The sequence below is a fragment of the Rhea pennata genome, chromosome 1 (genome assembly GCF_028389875.1).
Source record: "Rhea pennata isolate bPtePen1 chromosome 1, bPtePen1.pri, whole genome shotgun sequence".
Taxonomy (NCBI): domain Eukaryota; kingdom Metazoa; phylum Chordata; class Aves; order Rheiformes; family Rheidae; genus Rhea; species Rhea pennata.
The window spans coordinates 6,637,660-6,653,530 of NC_084663.1; the positions used below are offsets into that span (position 1 = coordinate 6,637,660).

At 45.0% G+C, this 15,871-nt stretch overlaps 1 protein-coding gene across 5 annotated transcripts in view; it reads left to right on the forward strand.

Moving 5' to 3' along the window:
* Nucleotides 1–15,871, forward strand: part of CELF2 (CUGBP Elav-like family member 2) — a 206,060-nt gene that overhangs the window by 73,004 nt on the left and 117,185 nt on the right. Inside the window, exon 1 of one of the 5 annotated variants that reach the window (XM_062580624.1) lies at nucleotides 13,161–13,195. The exons of the other annotated variants lie outside the window; for them this stretch is intronic. The gene's annotated coding sequence lies outside the window, so the exon portion shown is untranslated. Of the gene's footprint in view, nucleotides 1–13,160; nucleotides 13,196–15,871 lie in introns of those variants that run through there. 5 annotated transcript variants of the gene reach the window in all.

The following is a 15,871-nucleotide window of genomic DNA, read 5'->3' on the forward strand; positions in this document are numbered from 1 at the left end:
CTCATTCATCATTTCTTGTGAAGTATTGACAAAGGACCAAAAGCTAAAGGGAGGTTGAAGAAGCTACGTTTTTGGTTTGCAATCAGCATGAGAGAGATTTGGGATCTGAGATCCATTTTTGTGTGACTCACCAATTTCAGGTCATTGAGAAAAGCAAGCAGGAGAATATTTTGTCATATACTTAGTTTTGCAATAGATCAGCTGGCCCAAATATAATCTTTTAATCATTCCTTCTGCATTGGTTGAGGAGGTTCAGATTGATGGTCTCAACTTTGCTGTTTGGTTTCTCGTTTGCAGGATTTCCCTGTGCATCTATTTGATTGCATCATTTTAATAGCAAGCTACTTACTTGTCCTTTGGTATCTCATCATAGTTTAAATCATTGATTTTAGTTTAATTGGTACTCTTTCTTCCTTTTTGACAAATTACAATTATAGTGTACGGCGTTATCATTGTCTCATAAATGATATAACAACTGCTTGCGAATGCCCATAAGTTTTTATTGTTGTGTGTGCATCTTAATAACGACATTGCAGAATGGCACAGAGAAGTTTGGAGCAGAATAATGTCTGCATTTTCACTAGTAAGACATAATAGCAGAGTACAGTTGCTGTGTAATAAATCTGTATTATCTCTTATCTGTCTGTGAATCCTAATACAAGCGCAGAGCTTCTAGATGGAAGTTTTGTGTTGCATCTATGGTATGGACAGAGAGAAATGGAGGGTTGATCTGAGAAAATTAGTGTTACCATCCCAAGAAATTCCAACTCTTGCTTCTAATGCTTGAATCATGGGTGCAGTGATCTGTGGGTGAATTGTCCTACATCTGCACTAGGCAGTGGTCACAGAGCATAAATGTGAAGTCTGGAGGTTCACAACATTCGTGTTGGGATGAAAGAAGGTTCTCTGTCCCACCTTTCATGAGTTGTAGAGTCAGGCCTCACTTACGCACTTTGGCACCTCTAGGGAGTAAGTGATATGGGATGATATGACTGGGAAGGATTTGTATTGCATCCTACTGAAGAGAGATTGGGAACAACTGCTGGCTTGCTACTTCAGAGGTTTCTCCAAGGAAAGGTGCTTTGCTTCCTAAAGCATTGCCTCTGGCCAGTTTTCTTCTGGGAGCTGATATCTAGATCACAGAATTGTAGGACAGCATCATTTTGGGCAACTCTAGGTTTATCCTTCCCAGCCCCAGCTCAAGCAGGTCAGCTTGCTCAGAGTCTTCTCATGCCCTTGGGCATCAAATGTGAAGAGTGAAACAAGCATAATTATTTTAATTCTTTATTCTTCACCAGGTGTTGTTTTCACACTTTGCTCCTTTGTTTCGGTTTGAGAGGATATTAGTATGTATCTGAATGGGATTAAACTCTCATAAGCCCCCTGATGACTGACATTTTAGGAAATAGTTGTTTTCTTCAGCTGGAAGGTTGCAGCCTCGTGAAATGCTCCCTGTATTTTTGGAAAGCTTAGTGAAAATCTTAGAGCTAAAATAAGAAAATGATTAGTATGCGTTTTACTAAAATTTTATAAAGCACAGATTTCAGTCTTTCTTAGAAAGAATCCGAAAGCTTCAAGGAGACAGCTTACCAAAGATGAGATAACCACTTCAGTCACTTAATGCATTCAGAGTTGCTGCTGATGGTGCCGGGGGTGTGGGATGAACAGAGAACCGTGAATCCGTATCGAACGCGGAGTGGGAGGCGGACAAGACGGCATGCAGGAGTGAGATGTGTTCATCTCCACACACTCTGCTTGCACAGTTGCTGTGGTTTCTGTACTTTCTCTCTTTTTTTTTCCCTAGAAAGCGAGCATTGTAATAATGCGACTTGAAAAAGCAAAAGTGTGGGTGATTGCATCCTGCTCGTCATCTGAGGACCTTTCTGCTTCTCTGACCAGTTGTTGGTAGAGGAGAACTCAGTATCGGGGGATTTTCCCCCGTTCCTAGGAACTCTCAGCAGTCAGGGAAAAAGAAGTCTTCCAGCTTTTAACACTAATGAAACTTGAAGGCAGTAAACAAAATCATGGGCTGAATCATCCGGTGCTGACATGTCGTTTGGACATCGAGGCAACTTTCCTTGGAAGACCCTGTGAAATAACATTTCCTCCTTGTTTGTTCTAGTCTCGTAATTAGAAGTGATTTAGGATAGCAGTGAAGGGGCCTCTAATGGGCAACTTGTGAGTGTTAATAAAAGGAAGGATACATTAAACATGGTGATTTGTGATCAGGCTGATGGGGTTAATATTTTCTTAGAATATAGTTGGCCGCTCTTCTTCCAAGTAATAGTGTAATGTAATTATAAGTACCTCAGTAGATGAACTCAATTGCTGCTATCATGAAAATTAATTTCAGGATCATGCTGAGTTTTTTTTTTCTTTCTTCTTTATTTTCTACACTGTGCCGGAAGACATAGACACATACAAATGAAATTACCTTTGAGCAGAGCTTGTCACAGAGGTCCATCTGGTTCCTAGGAGCTTCTTAAACTGAAATCTATAGAAAAAGAAGTTCGTTTTTCATCACACTTCTTCACATTCTCTATACAGTAGCACTCCTAGTCTTTCACATTCTGTTTTAAAATACTTGACAAACATAGACAGAAATTTCCAATTTATAGGGGGGAGAAGTGAGATATGCTGAGTTTTTCCCAAAATGTTGCCCAGCAGTTAACTGAACTAGGATTAGAAGTTCTCCAGTAAGTTTTGCCAAGTTTTCTGATCAAGCTTTTTCAGCACACACAAGTGTGCTTGCTCTAGTGTTTTTAAATACCCAAATGATGAAAACAATTTATGAGTTTTTATGTCCTCCATTTTTTTAATGTATGCCAAAGTTCAAAAGCCTGCAAAGATACATATTCCTGCATCTCAGGATATATATTTTTGTGGTAAGTGAAAACCTAATGAGCAATACTATTGCGAAACTTTTCGAGGAATAAAATGAACAAAAGTGTGACATGAAAAATCTATGTTTGTTGATATTTTGAACTCTTGCCAGTAACTATAGCCTTGAAGAACATAATGGAATTAAATCAAACAGGACTCTTAAATTGCTCTGAAAACATATACAAATTTAGAGGGAAATCAGCAACATAAAAGCATTGGGTTGCTGCTATGTTGTTTGAAACCTTAGTTACTAATGCTCATTAGCAGATACACATCTGACCTGTGCTGATTTCAACCAGCTAAAAATAAATCCTAAGCCCAGAAAGGAAGACGAATGAGTAAGAGAAGGAAGTCATGAGTTTTGGTCTCCTCAAAAGCAGCTTGTCCTGTGCTTTGCCACAGCTTTTCAGAGCCAAGGGAGGCTGCACGCCGGACCAGGGCTTGCAGGTGGGAAAGCCGGTCCCCGTTTGAGCTGATAGCACCATCCCTGACTTCAGTAGGGTAGCGTTTCACCCTGAGGTCGTGCACTAGTTGCAAAAGCTGTGCAAGTTCACAGACTCAGGCGTTGGACGTGTTGGTACCTCCTCCCTTGCTTTGTATCTGTATTCCCTGTTACTCATAGTGCAAGTTATAAAGTGAAGAGAAGAGAAACTCCTTCCAAAGAATTCTTGGCATAGTGAAGGAGGCAAAACACAAATGTACTTGCAAGTCCAAGCACAGCTATGCTGCCGTTCCTCACTCTTGTGCCTTATGTTTTCTGGAGAGGTACTTAATAGTGTTTGAATATGACTATATACTTCCATTAATGTAACAATTTTCATTCCTATAGTGCAGCACCAGAAAGATAATCTCTGTGTTAAGTACTTTTTTACAATCCCCGGAGAGTCAGAACTCTAAAAGCAAATATTGTATTTACCATAGACTGTAAAAGGGAAGAAACGAGGCAAAAATGCAAAGCAGTGGAGATAAAATAGAGTTCCTTTTGGTTGCCTGTAATTGTACTATGAATATATACGTACACATTGTTATGCCTTTTATATTATCTCTAATTTGAAATAAACAACATGATTACAGATTAGATCAATCATGGCTTCAGTATTTCTGGCCAAAGCAAGAAAAGACTTGATGTGCTAGCTAACCACATCATTGAAGCAGAGATTATTTCACTATTGGTGATTTGTTTAAGGATTTTAATTTACAGTAATGGGTCTTCTTTGCAGCATTGTACCCTAGCTCCCCACGCCTGTCTTTGGAAAGCAGTAGCTGCTTGCATATGCCATGAAACCCACTGAGATTTGAAGAAAATATTTCAGTTTAAACCTCCATGGTCTTTTGATCACGTCCGAAATGATAATGCAAAGTACTAAATACCGAAATGGAGCGGCTGACTGCTGCTGCCTGGCATCTGTATTTTTTTCTCCAGACTATAACATACTGTAAGCGTATAGGTGGCCTTACTGCGATTTGCAGAGGAGCTCTGTGGGGAGCTGGGTGGCCGTGGGGCGTTGGAGGAGATGGAAGTGGAGGGTCTTCTGGAGCTCACCAAGGGAGCAGAAACCTAACATACCCACCCCCGCGGGCAATTCGGCCCCAGCAGCCGCAAGGGCTGATGGAGAAGGTGACTTTTTCCTGCACCTGACTTGTGTGTGTTGTCTTAAGTTATAGAGTACAAAAAAAAAAAAAAAAAAAGGATTCGCCAGAAACAGCACACATGTTTTTGTGGGATCAGAAGAGGACCGTTGGGAATCCAGACACATTCAAAAATGATGAAATGCAATGATAAAAGTCCCACATTCAAATGCCTTAAAGTCCTTAAAGTCATCGCTTCCCATGTTTCTAGAACACCTTTCGGGAATAAACCAGTAACAGCGGCCAGCTACCCTGGCTACTCTCCTTATTTGTATACGTTGGGTGTATTTTTGGTGGAATAATGAGTTTACTCAAGAGGGAGGAAGCTAAACGTGAAGAAAAGAGAAAGTTAAGGACGTTAAGTGCGTTAAGGACGAGGGAAAAGAGGAATAGCAGGAGAACAGTGGTGGGTACCACGGGAAGCAAAGGGGAAGGGAACGGCGTAAAGCAGAAGAACAGCAAGTTGTGTCAGTGTCCACCGAAGCTCGGTTTGGCTGCCTTGTCCTGCTACCTCCCTTCAGCCCGTGTCGCGGAGGGGAGCCGGGGGTGCGGAGAGCTCCCCAGCGCCCGCCGCGAGGCAGCTGCGCCTTCCCAAGCACCTCCTTGAGCAACCTGATCTAGAGAAACAAGTGTTTCTGGCTCCGTACCCTTCCTTCGCTTCAGCTTTTCAGGCTTTGTCTGCTCCTTTTCCTTCTTTCCTTCCCCCCTGGGGTGTTTTGGATTTTTTTTTTTTTAATATTTCCCTTCAGTTAGAGCCTGTGGCTAAGAACAGCCTTAATAACGCATCTTGACAGACAAATGAGGCCCTTGAATTCACTCCCTTGCTCTCTGTGTGTGTGTAAGGAGCACCCGGATGCTGCTCTGGTGCTCAGCAGCGTTGTTCGTGAATCAGGTCCTCTTCCTTTTGGGCAGCTCCATCGATACTGCACCTCAAAGTCTGTTCCTCAGTGAGAGCTAATGATACTGTTCCTTTAAACCCAGACTGGAGATTTTGTATCTGAGTTCAGGGACTCTTAGAATCCACAGAATTATTATTTTCTTTTTTTCTTTTTCAGGAAGCTTTTAATTAGACCACTCGCGCTAGAAACTCATGCTTTGTTTGCTTGGTGGCAGCTGGACAGTAATTGTATTTATGGTCCATTTTGTTTGAGTGCCAGTGACTCTGATGTTTCTGTAATGTCACAGGTGGGGTTCAGCTTGGAAGTACTGGTTCAGCATTCTGCTAGCGGGATAATCCCTTTGGCAGATAGAGTTCCTGCCCTCTGCACCAGAGTTGAAAGTATGTAAAATTCTGGATGTACTGTGGAAAAGAAAAGGGATGGTATGAGATAGAGATCCAGGTGCTGACCAAATCCTCCATCTTATCCACTCGGCAGCTGCAATTTAAAGGTTAATCTATATAAACGTTTAATCATACGCCTCAAAGTGTTAGAGGAGCGAAAGTATCAGTTCTACAAATGGGCACTGAAGAGCTGCGCAGGGTTCCTGGGAAGTCCAGCATGACGTGGGAAGCTCAAACAGCCACGGAGATCCAAGTAGCTGCAATGTTAATGCTCATGTTTAAGTTGTAGATGGGACACGTGGAATGACATCTTTTCTTTTACGAGTGCCACTGACAGTGGGTTTTGGTGGGAAGTGCTGCAGAACGACACGTCTCTCGTTCCTCAGATTGGTGCACCAAGGAGGAATACGAGCAGGCTGCTGCAAGGGAAGTAGGGCAGAAGAATTAGATCTTCGCTTAGTTTCTGTTGAACCACAACGACTTTAATGCTTTCTAATTGTATTCCTCATCCGCTTGGTGAGAGGGGCCACGTCAAACCCCAAATACCTGAGCATCTGGGGCTCATCTGCTCCAATGCGAACACCATCTTCCTCAATTCCCCACTTGCCTCTCGCTGCTCTTACAATATTTGCCTTGTGCCGATTCCCCCCTGCTAATTACCAGCCAGCCAGCCCTGCACGTGGAAAAACCATTTTAGTTGCATGAGTTAATGCTTTTAAGTCATCCCGGCTTTGCTGACTCACTGGTCAACCTTGAAAAATCACAGCAGTGCAAACATTGCGATGCCGTCAGAGGAGTAGCAGGTTGCGCCAGGGACTCTCGCACTGATTAGTGTCGGGCTTTTTTTTTTTTTTTTTTTTTTGCAGTTGAAAGAGCTATTGTGTTTAAGGCCAGGAGATTTAGCATTAGGAGTAATTAAAAATCAAGGCTGCTGCCTTTATATTTTTTTAAATATGAAGGGCTCTGGGAGTCTCTGTAGTCATTAGAAAATCCTATTCTGGGGCTAAGCTCGGCCTTGTAAGCAGTTCTGGTTTTGGCTTGGCTGCGTGTAAAGCAGGGTCTCGCTGAAGGCAGATGCTGAAAGGGGGGAAAATGTCGTGGAGACGGGGAGAGGAAGAGCGTGCGCGTTCGCAGGGGGAGCCGGCTGCGCGGCTGCTCTGTGATGTGTCCTTAGCAACTGGATTTCGACTCCGATGGGAAAAACAGACGGTGGGAAAGCGTTCAGGGAAAGTGGGTCACGTTTGATCCATGACTCGAAAGGAAAAAGCAGGGGGAGCAATGGGCTCGGATCACGAACGAGGTGAAAACCGTTCCCTCCGAGGCTCGCGCGTGCCGCGGGCCGACGTCGCCGGCCGGGTCTGGCGGCTGCGCGGGGGAAAACGCAGCGCGCCCGAACGCAGCGATTGCCTGGGGGCTTGAGAAAGGAAGAATTAAGAAGGGGGAAAAAAAAGAAAAAAGAAGCGTTGTTTGCTGGCTGCCGAGCTTCCCGTGGCCGCGAGCGGCGGCGGGGACCTCGGGGCTCCCCGTCGCCCCGCGGGAGAGCTTGCTGCGAGCCCTTCGCCGTCCCTTCTCCATTCGTTCAACGGACGGACTTTCAGATCTGTTAATCCCTGTTGTTCCCTGTTGTTCGTAAGACTGCCCTGGGCAATTAGAATTTATTAAATAAAGATTTGGTTTGTGTACAAACTGGTATTAATTTTCTTATCCCGGCTACTTTTCTGATGCCAGTCAAACGCTATGTAGCCGCTCGTGTTTCAAGGTAGCTTTAATTAGCATCGCAGCCTAGGGCAGCCCCGAATTAAATAACGACGACTCGCGACGGAGGGACGGGCTAAGCGGCTGCAAAAGATCGAGTAATGCGAGGTGTAAACCAGCGTCGGATCTGCGTTCCCTTCCCCTTTGAAACTTCCTGCAGTACGTTCCCGTTTTTCTAGAAAACTCTTCGTTATTGGTCCTCCGCCTGTTTTCAGCAGAGCATTAACTGTTTCGTGAGTTCATCAACAAGCTGTTTGCGCTGACGGGCAGCCTGATCACCGAAAGGCGGAACGGCGGCGAAGTCGAGGTGCGTTCCCAATGTTGGGCTACTTTATGAAGATCACTTGGTAGAAAAGAACAGGTTTAAAATTGATGACTCCGTGGGATGAGTGAATTTAGACCTGCCTTCCTTCGCCCTCCCTCCTTCTCCCCCCACAACCACCATCTGAAATAGCCTGAGAGTGCAGCATGTTTCCTAACATATGAATATAGTGGGAAAACATCTGGGTTTACTAATAAAATTATGCCTGCTACTTAAAAAGCTGCCAGTGTTGTTTGGGGCCTCTGAGACGCTCCTGCAACGCAAATAATAATAGCGGCTTTGGGAAGTGCTTCACCCCTGCGGTATTGCTCAATTTGCAAATCCCGCTCTTAAAAGATGAATTAGAATTGTACGAACTTAAAAGCGAAAGCGTAACATGAAAGCTTTTTGGCCTTTAATAATATAACAGTTCAACATTTACATAGCGCTTTCCCGCAAATGTTTTGGAGCACTTCGCAGAGACGGGAACGGAACGTGCCGAGCCCGAAGGGAAGGGAATACAGTGACGAGCCCGGCAGGTTGGGGCCTCAAAGCGTTAGAAGAAATGTTCACGTGTAGAAGTCCCTTCTCCGATACCAGGAGACCAAGCAACAGAGGCCCGAGAGCTTCAGAAGGGAATTTTTTCCTGGGTCCTCGAGTGCCTTGGGCAGGTTTCTTCCCTTTCTCCATCTGCTCAGTGAAGGTGCTGGTGACCATACAGCAGGGGGTTATAGGAAAAAGCAGCTGGAAGAAGACCTGAGGTCTTAAGAGGAGCCACATGGTGTTACTAATCCACCAGCTTTCCAGAAACTTGTCATCGCAAATAAGAGTTTTCCACTTCTAGGGGGAGGAGGGAAAGAGAAAAAAGATGGGAAGAAATTAACCCTGTGGTGTGATGACAGAGATTTCTGTAAATCACGGTGTGGCTCACACTGGTGTTAGCAGCAGCCAAACCTGAGATGGCCAAGCTTCTGCTGGTTAGGTGCATCCTGGGAGCTTAAAAATACCCACAAATAAACCTTTTCGGTTGCATGGGACTGTTTTAAGTTAATAGGCTTCGTACTTCACGTGACGGTCAAAGGGATGCGGACGGTGTTCCCATTCCCCCCCCCCATCTCCTTTCAAATGTCTGCAGGAAGGCTGCCAGCCCGTCCGCCGAGACCTGGCTTCTTTCTCCGTCGGGAGTAGATGCTGCCCAGGAAGCAATAACCCACCACAATAACAAGCTTTTATCCAAAAGCTACAATCAGAAAGTTACCTCATCTTTTTAAATTCTTCCTGCTGCTAACCTTAAATATGCACTTTTTGTCGACTTTTCAAAATGTGCTTTGGCATCGATTAGGCAAGTGGCTTGAACACGACTCTCTTAGGACATTGGCGGGCCGCTACGTTTGTGCAGAGCAGCGTGGAAACTCCCGGCCAGGAGATGGAGGTCTATTTTGGAAGTCCAGTTGTCTCCATAAATGACTGCCGTATGATTTTGGAAGAGTGTTAGGGTGTGTTTTTGTTGGGATTTGTCATGGTATGTTTATTAGGAAAATTTAAACCAGTTTTTCTGGAGCTTTTCATTTCTTTGAGCTGTCTCTTTAAAGGAGGAGTTGTTCCCTTCCAAATTTGATGTGTGTGTTTATTTTCTTGTAAGCAGGAAAATAGCATTGTAACCTCGTAATCCAGCAGAGCGAAAGAACTGAATTGCAATATTATGAGAAGTGCAAGAAGCGAAATAAAATCTTGTACAATAACTGCAGGTCACCTTTTAGCAGCCGAGATTCTCTGATGACTAGCTGTGCGCCAGCGATATTTAATGTCTCTTCAGATGTAAAAGCACAAAAGTTGGCAAGGGAAAGCGAAGCCTTCTTTGAGGCGTCGGGAACGCGCTTCGCAGTGCAGTTCAGAGGTTTTGGCAAGTGCAGAAGGGAGACCGCGCGACTTGTTTCTCTGCACACAGGGAAAGAGTTTCCATCTAGCACGCGCGAGATTTTTTTCATTAAAAATTGCTTTGTGTTGTGGCTTCGTGGCTGGATAGTTTATCGTGTTCACAGCGGCGTGTGTTGATGGCGATGCTGTGGAGAGCTGAGCCTGGGCTGAAGCTTAATAGTGGCACCTCATCCCACCACCATCAGACACCGGCGGTAGCATGTAAGAATTGCCGGCCAAATTTGAAATCAGGGTTCGCTTCGCTTTCCCCATAGTTGTGTCTTTCCTGAAACTGGTAGATGTCCTCATGCTGTGGCATAGGATCTACTGCCAATAGAAGTAGGGAGGGGGGTTCCAAAAGCACCAGAGTGAGCTGAAAGCACATTGAAAACCATTGATACTGTAGCTCTAATGAGGTACTTGGATTTTTCTAGAATGCAGTATTGAGGTGTAGTTAGATAAGACTACAAAAAGGACAAATTTTGGATTTTTTTTATGTTCCCTGTAACTTGACTTGAAAAAAGAGCTCTGTTGACTTTGTTGTTGACCAGCAATCTGCTCAGAGCTGAGCTCTGCTCTACACAAAGCCTGGGTGCTATTCCAGCTCCCTTTCCCACCCCCAAAACTCGCCAGACAACAAGGTGCTCCATGCTCCTTTCTGAAGACGTGGGAAGCGTTTCCTAGAAAACAGGCCGGATCGAGGAGGAGCAGAGATGCTCCGCGGAGGCTCGAGCGGTGCGCGTTGGGTTTGCGGGGCTGCAGTTGGGGTTCGCACGGAGGGCTGCGTCTTTCCGACAGCTCGCCGCCGCCGTCGTAAAGCCGGCTTGGAAGTGCTTCGCGAAACAGGTCCTTCTGCGGCAGGGTATCGCGCGTGCCGGCAAAGCGAGTTCGCGGGCGCCGGAGCAGCGAGCAAAAATTCCGCAAGGACTCAAGCGGCGCCTCTTCCGTGTGCCGGGGACGCGCCGTTTCACACGGGCGGCGTGCCTCGTTACGGGTGGCGCGGCGCCTGCCGGCACAAATTCTTTTTCATTTTTTAATATTGTCTTTCCCTGTTGTCGGGATTTCTTTTTCTCCTTATTTTTTTCCGGACAGGTTATACATATGCTAATAGAAATATGCCTATTATTTGAAGCGTAGTTCTGCTTGTCAATGAAGCTTCATTAACACCGTTATCACTGCCTGACATTTATCTTATAATTTTCCAGAGTTGACTGTTACATCTCCATGGAAACCCAAATTGCAATTGAAACAAGTATGATAATAAAGGCATCCGTAGAGGATTGACAGTACGCAAGCCCACGGTGTTTGCAGGCTACATTTGTTTATAGTTCCTTAGATAAATCTATTGCAGCGGAGGGTCTTATTACCTGTCTCCTATCTTTCTGTGACTGCTGCTATTGCAAGGTTTAGAACAACACTGCTTTTTTCTTAATATTTTGCTTTTTAATTAGAGCAGTATATTTTATTGGACTCCTCAGGAGAGATTAGAGCATTGAAGATGTGTGATTTTCTTTTTTTCTTTTTTCTTTCTTTTGGAAGAAGCATGAAGTATTTTTAAAGATGATTTTGGCAATATATGCACTGCTGCATCCTTAGCTTGATTTTGGGGTTTTGTCTGAAACAGCAAAAACTTACGATTGCTGACTCCTTTTGGTTTGCTGACTCTTTCAGTATGCAAGAAAGATGCTGGATTTCTTTCTATACCTAAGGACTTGAGCTCTTTAAGTTCATGACTCTAAATCAATTTAGATAGTGCCTCAAAGCATAGAGTCATGAAACTGGAGTGGGTCCAGAGTGAATTAATCTGAAATTAATTTGATTTTGAAAGGCTCCATCTGGCTGTGTTTGGAAAAGGCATTTAGACAGATATATAAACAAATGATCATCTGTATTCGACATGCCAGATGTGGTGTCAAAAAACTGAAGAAATGGCTTAAAAAAAAAGAATCAGCTGAGGGGGATTTTGCTGTAACGATGCTCAATTTAAAATCGCAATTGCATCATCCTGTAGATAACAGTCCTTTTGCCCATTCAGATTTATAAAAGAGCAGGAGCAAGAGGGAGCCTGATAGGACTGTGGAGGTTTTTATATGCAAGAAAATTGAATGCTACAGCTTGCCATAACTGTCGATTTCGGATTTCACATAAATAAGCGCAGCTAAACGCAATTGCCGATATATCCTTTATACGGGCAGTGCCGCGATCTGCCGCTGGTGCGCTGGGGTGCCGCTGCGAGCGCGTGCACACCTCGGCGCCAGTCTTGGAATACGTTGGATTTGTGGAGTCCTTCCTATAAAAACCCTGGCAAACCTTGGAAGAACACGCAAGCTAAATCCCAGCCTGGATGTAAAGCCTGCAGAAACGGCTCCATCGTTAATTAGGCCACTTAGAAATATATATTTTTAAGCTGTCCTGTCTGGCTTTGAAGATTTTTTTGTGCAACGGAAGAAGGGAGTTGAGTAGCAACTTAGTAAATTTTAGCACTAAGTGTTTAGAGCCGGGAGGGAGAGGCTGAGGTTGTTGACAAGAAAACAGATGGTCCTACGTGCCTGGAATTTTAAAAGCTTGGTACTATTCTAATTCAGTTGTTGACATGGCACAACTGTATAAGCATTTGGGTGTAATCAAATACTTTTTTTTATTATTATTATTTTAAAGGAAATACCGAAAAATGCTTCCTGCCACAGAGAAGGCAGTTAGCTTCATTGCAGACGTGCGTAATCAGTAAAGCGAGGCGTTAATAACCCACAGCATTAATGCTAAGCAGCCGGCTCCTGGAGACTCGGCTTCGCGTGCAAAATTGTCAGTCAGGGCTCCCAAGCTCCCACGTAACTGGGCAAGTTCAGGGCTCCTGTCCCACCTGCAGCGATGCCGAGAAGCCCCTTTGCGACTCGAGCCTCTTTCGGACGTAACGCAGAAGGACAGCCTCTGGCCCAGACGGTTTGCAACCCCAATGGGAAAAGGTGGCGAGGAGGAAAATAGAAGTTGAGCTGTAAGCTGCAGGGGTTGCTCACTAGCAAGTGCAGTGGCCTGCCAGGGCTCTCTTCTTGCCATAGCAGAGATTAGTTTAGAAATGGGAAAAAAATGATAAATGAGATGCCTCTGTTAATGCTGGACTCTGCAGGTCAAAACCAGATGGGCAGATGCCCGTGGGTGAGCTGGCCTGCAGGAAACAGCTATCTGCAAATTGTGACTTTGGCATTTAGTGGCAGTGTCTTAAGTCCTGTGTTACTTTTCTTCTGCTGCAAAGAGTTATTAATGAGCCTATTTTATATCTGAAGGAGACAGACCCGAGGAAGGTTTGATGTACGGCACAAATTCTGCCCGTGAAGCAAAGATGACTTTTTGGATGGTTGATTGGAGAACCTCAGCTAGCCTTGACCTAACTAGGACCCAAAGCCTCCAGGAAAGGCTGGAAGAGCAACGCTGTGAGTTCCTACACAGGCTCTCAGTGCGGATTTCCAAGCACTTCTTTTAATCATTCTTATCTTGTATCCTTAGAAATCTGTGATCCCCATCCTTACTTGAACAAGAAGGGGCTCAAACCCAAGAAAGGAAGGATTGGAGCAGATTTCACTTTTTTCAACTCTTAAGGGCAGGTTGCTGTCACCATTCAGCCTCAATTAGTTTCAATGTAGTAAAATCTACAGGACAGGGTTTTAAAAGGATGCTGAGTAAGCAAATCCTTAAAGATATTGCAAATAGACCGTTATAAGTTTTCTCAGTGTAAACAAAAATATAGCACTGAGTTCAGACCTGTACAGATGGTCTGTTTAATTGTTTGCTTCCACTACTGGATGAACTAGCAATGATATTTTAATTGGTTTTCAAAATAGAGGGCTTTGAAAGAAACCTCTTCCTCTGTTTGCATTCGCTTCAGCACACAGTCTTTCTCTTGTTTATTTGTATAGCGTGTGCGTGTGTGTATAGGAGGAAAAAATACAAGATCATATATTGTGTGAGTTAGTTCGCTTTTGTCAGTATGCTTGTCTCGCTTCCGATGCTTTGCTAGTAAGTGTTTGATTCGGTGCCTTTCCCGGTTCTCGCTGGGTTTAGTGTCATGTTCTCTGTCCTGCCTGCTTGAAAGACCTCTTCTCCCTGCTTCGCCTTCGCCCCAACCAAATTTATTACCCATCAGAACATTTTTTTCAGGGTAGGGAAGATAACTTTTCCCAGATTTTCAAATCTGTCCTCCCCTGTGGCAGGATGCTACTTCTTTACTCTCCTTAAAACTCGCATTTAAGGCCTTAAAGAGAGCACATGTACTGTATTTGGAATTAGTCCAGAAGCAAGCAATTCCTCTCGTGTAGCAATGGTTTATCTTCATTTGTACAGTGTAATACAAGGAGAGCGTTAACAAGGCTGAACTAGCAGCTGAACAACGACCTCACCAGAAAAAATGCCCGTGAGTTTTGGATTGTTTCTCAGGGCAGTAAAAGAGGTTGCCTTGTCTTCAAGCAGCAGCATGTTTTTGCAGATAATCTCTGCAGACACGGAAGCAGCACAAGAGAAAAAACCTCTCTGCGTTCAGCGTGCAGCACGTACACTGGGCACTTACTAGCCATCCACAAGGATAAAATCTCAACCCGGATGTCAGGTTTTAAAAGCCATCAAAATTGTTAGTGGAGTTAACGTGCACGTATGCGTGCAAGTGCTGTTGCTCTCTGCTGGATGGATGAAGAATTGCTCAGTTCTTTGTCACCGGCTTGATGGGTCCATGAGGGTAAGGGAGAGGGTTTGGGGTGCTCAGTGTTTAGGTGTCCGTCCAAATGTTGTGCGGTCCCAGCTTTGCAGATCTTCCAGCTGCTGATTTGTCACAGGTGCAGCCTGGAGAAAATTATTCTGCGTACGTTATTGTGTGGTAGGACGAGAAGTACGGCTGTGTGCTGCTGGCTTAATTGGGCCTGATGGAAGATCCATCCAAAAGATGCTGTTGGGGATACATGTTACATAATAATAATAATAATGGTTGTTATTGTTATTATATAAAGCAGTGCAGCAGGAGCTGTTAACGCTTTATGAAACATCACCTTCTCTCTAAGCAGTTTTTGAGCTACTGCCCTGTGACAAAGCTGATGGACCAGAAAGCTTCTGAAGATATTTCCCCCCAACAAAGGACAGAGACCAGGTCATTTACGGCTTAAAAATATGCTTCTATTTTTTGTGAGAGGCTCTGGCCCGTGTTCTGCCGGCCCAAACCCAGCGTAGGTAATTGCGCTGTGTGGCTATAAGTCCCGGCCCCCCACTGCTTGCTGTTGGGGATGGTTTCGTTCTCCCCTGCCCAGCTCCGACGGCGGCGGGATAACGCTCCGTGCCGTTAGACAGCTGCTGTCCGTCACCTGCCGATGAAATCATTCCCAGGCAAACGACGAGTTCAGAAAGCCCTTTCGGGTCCTTCCGGATAACGTTTGCCTCGGGAAGCAGCAGTGATGCTTTTCCAGCAGGCCGAGGGCTGCTTTGTGCCTCCCAACAAGGGCTCGAGGACTTGGAGCCCTCCAACCCGGTCCCGTCGTCTTTGTCGGCTTGCACCACCCTAAAAATGACTCCGTAGCTCCGCTGTAAGGATTTACGGCTGCAAAGCCATGCCGCCTGTGAACGCCTCGGTGGCAGGATGGATTTAGTCATCAGTGCTCTCGCAACCCGCTCTTTATCGCGTTGTTTTAGCTCTTAGAGGGAATTAAACACGTTCCTCGAAGGACATACTTTTTTTGGCTTAGAGCACAGCACACAAAAAAGGCAAATCTCCAACACGGTGATAAAAAAGACTGAAATGGGTTGAGCACTGCGAGAGGTATTAACCAAAATAGAGCAGTCAGAGAGAGCATTAAAAATAGCCTTGAAAAATGGGTCTCATATTGACCCACTTGGTCTCATTACAACTGTTTTTTTCCCCACACCTGGTGAGATATTAATGCAAAGCAACTTGGATTAACAGCAGCGATCGGAGCACTGGTGAATGTGGGCGATCCCGCCAGCGTTGCCGAAGCCCACCTCCGCTCGGTGAGGCAGTGACAGCCAGGCCATCTCGGGCTCCTCCAGGAGCGGCCCCATGCGCTCGCTGAGCTGGTGGCAATGCAGTGACGCCATCATCGGGCGAAGGGTTG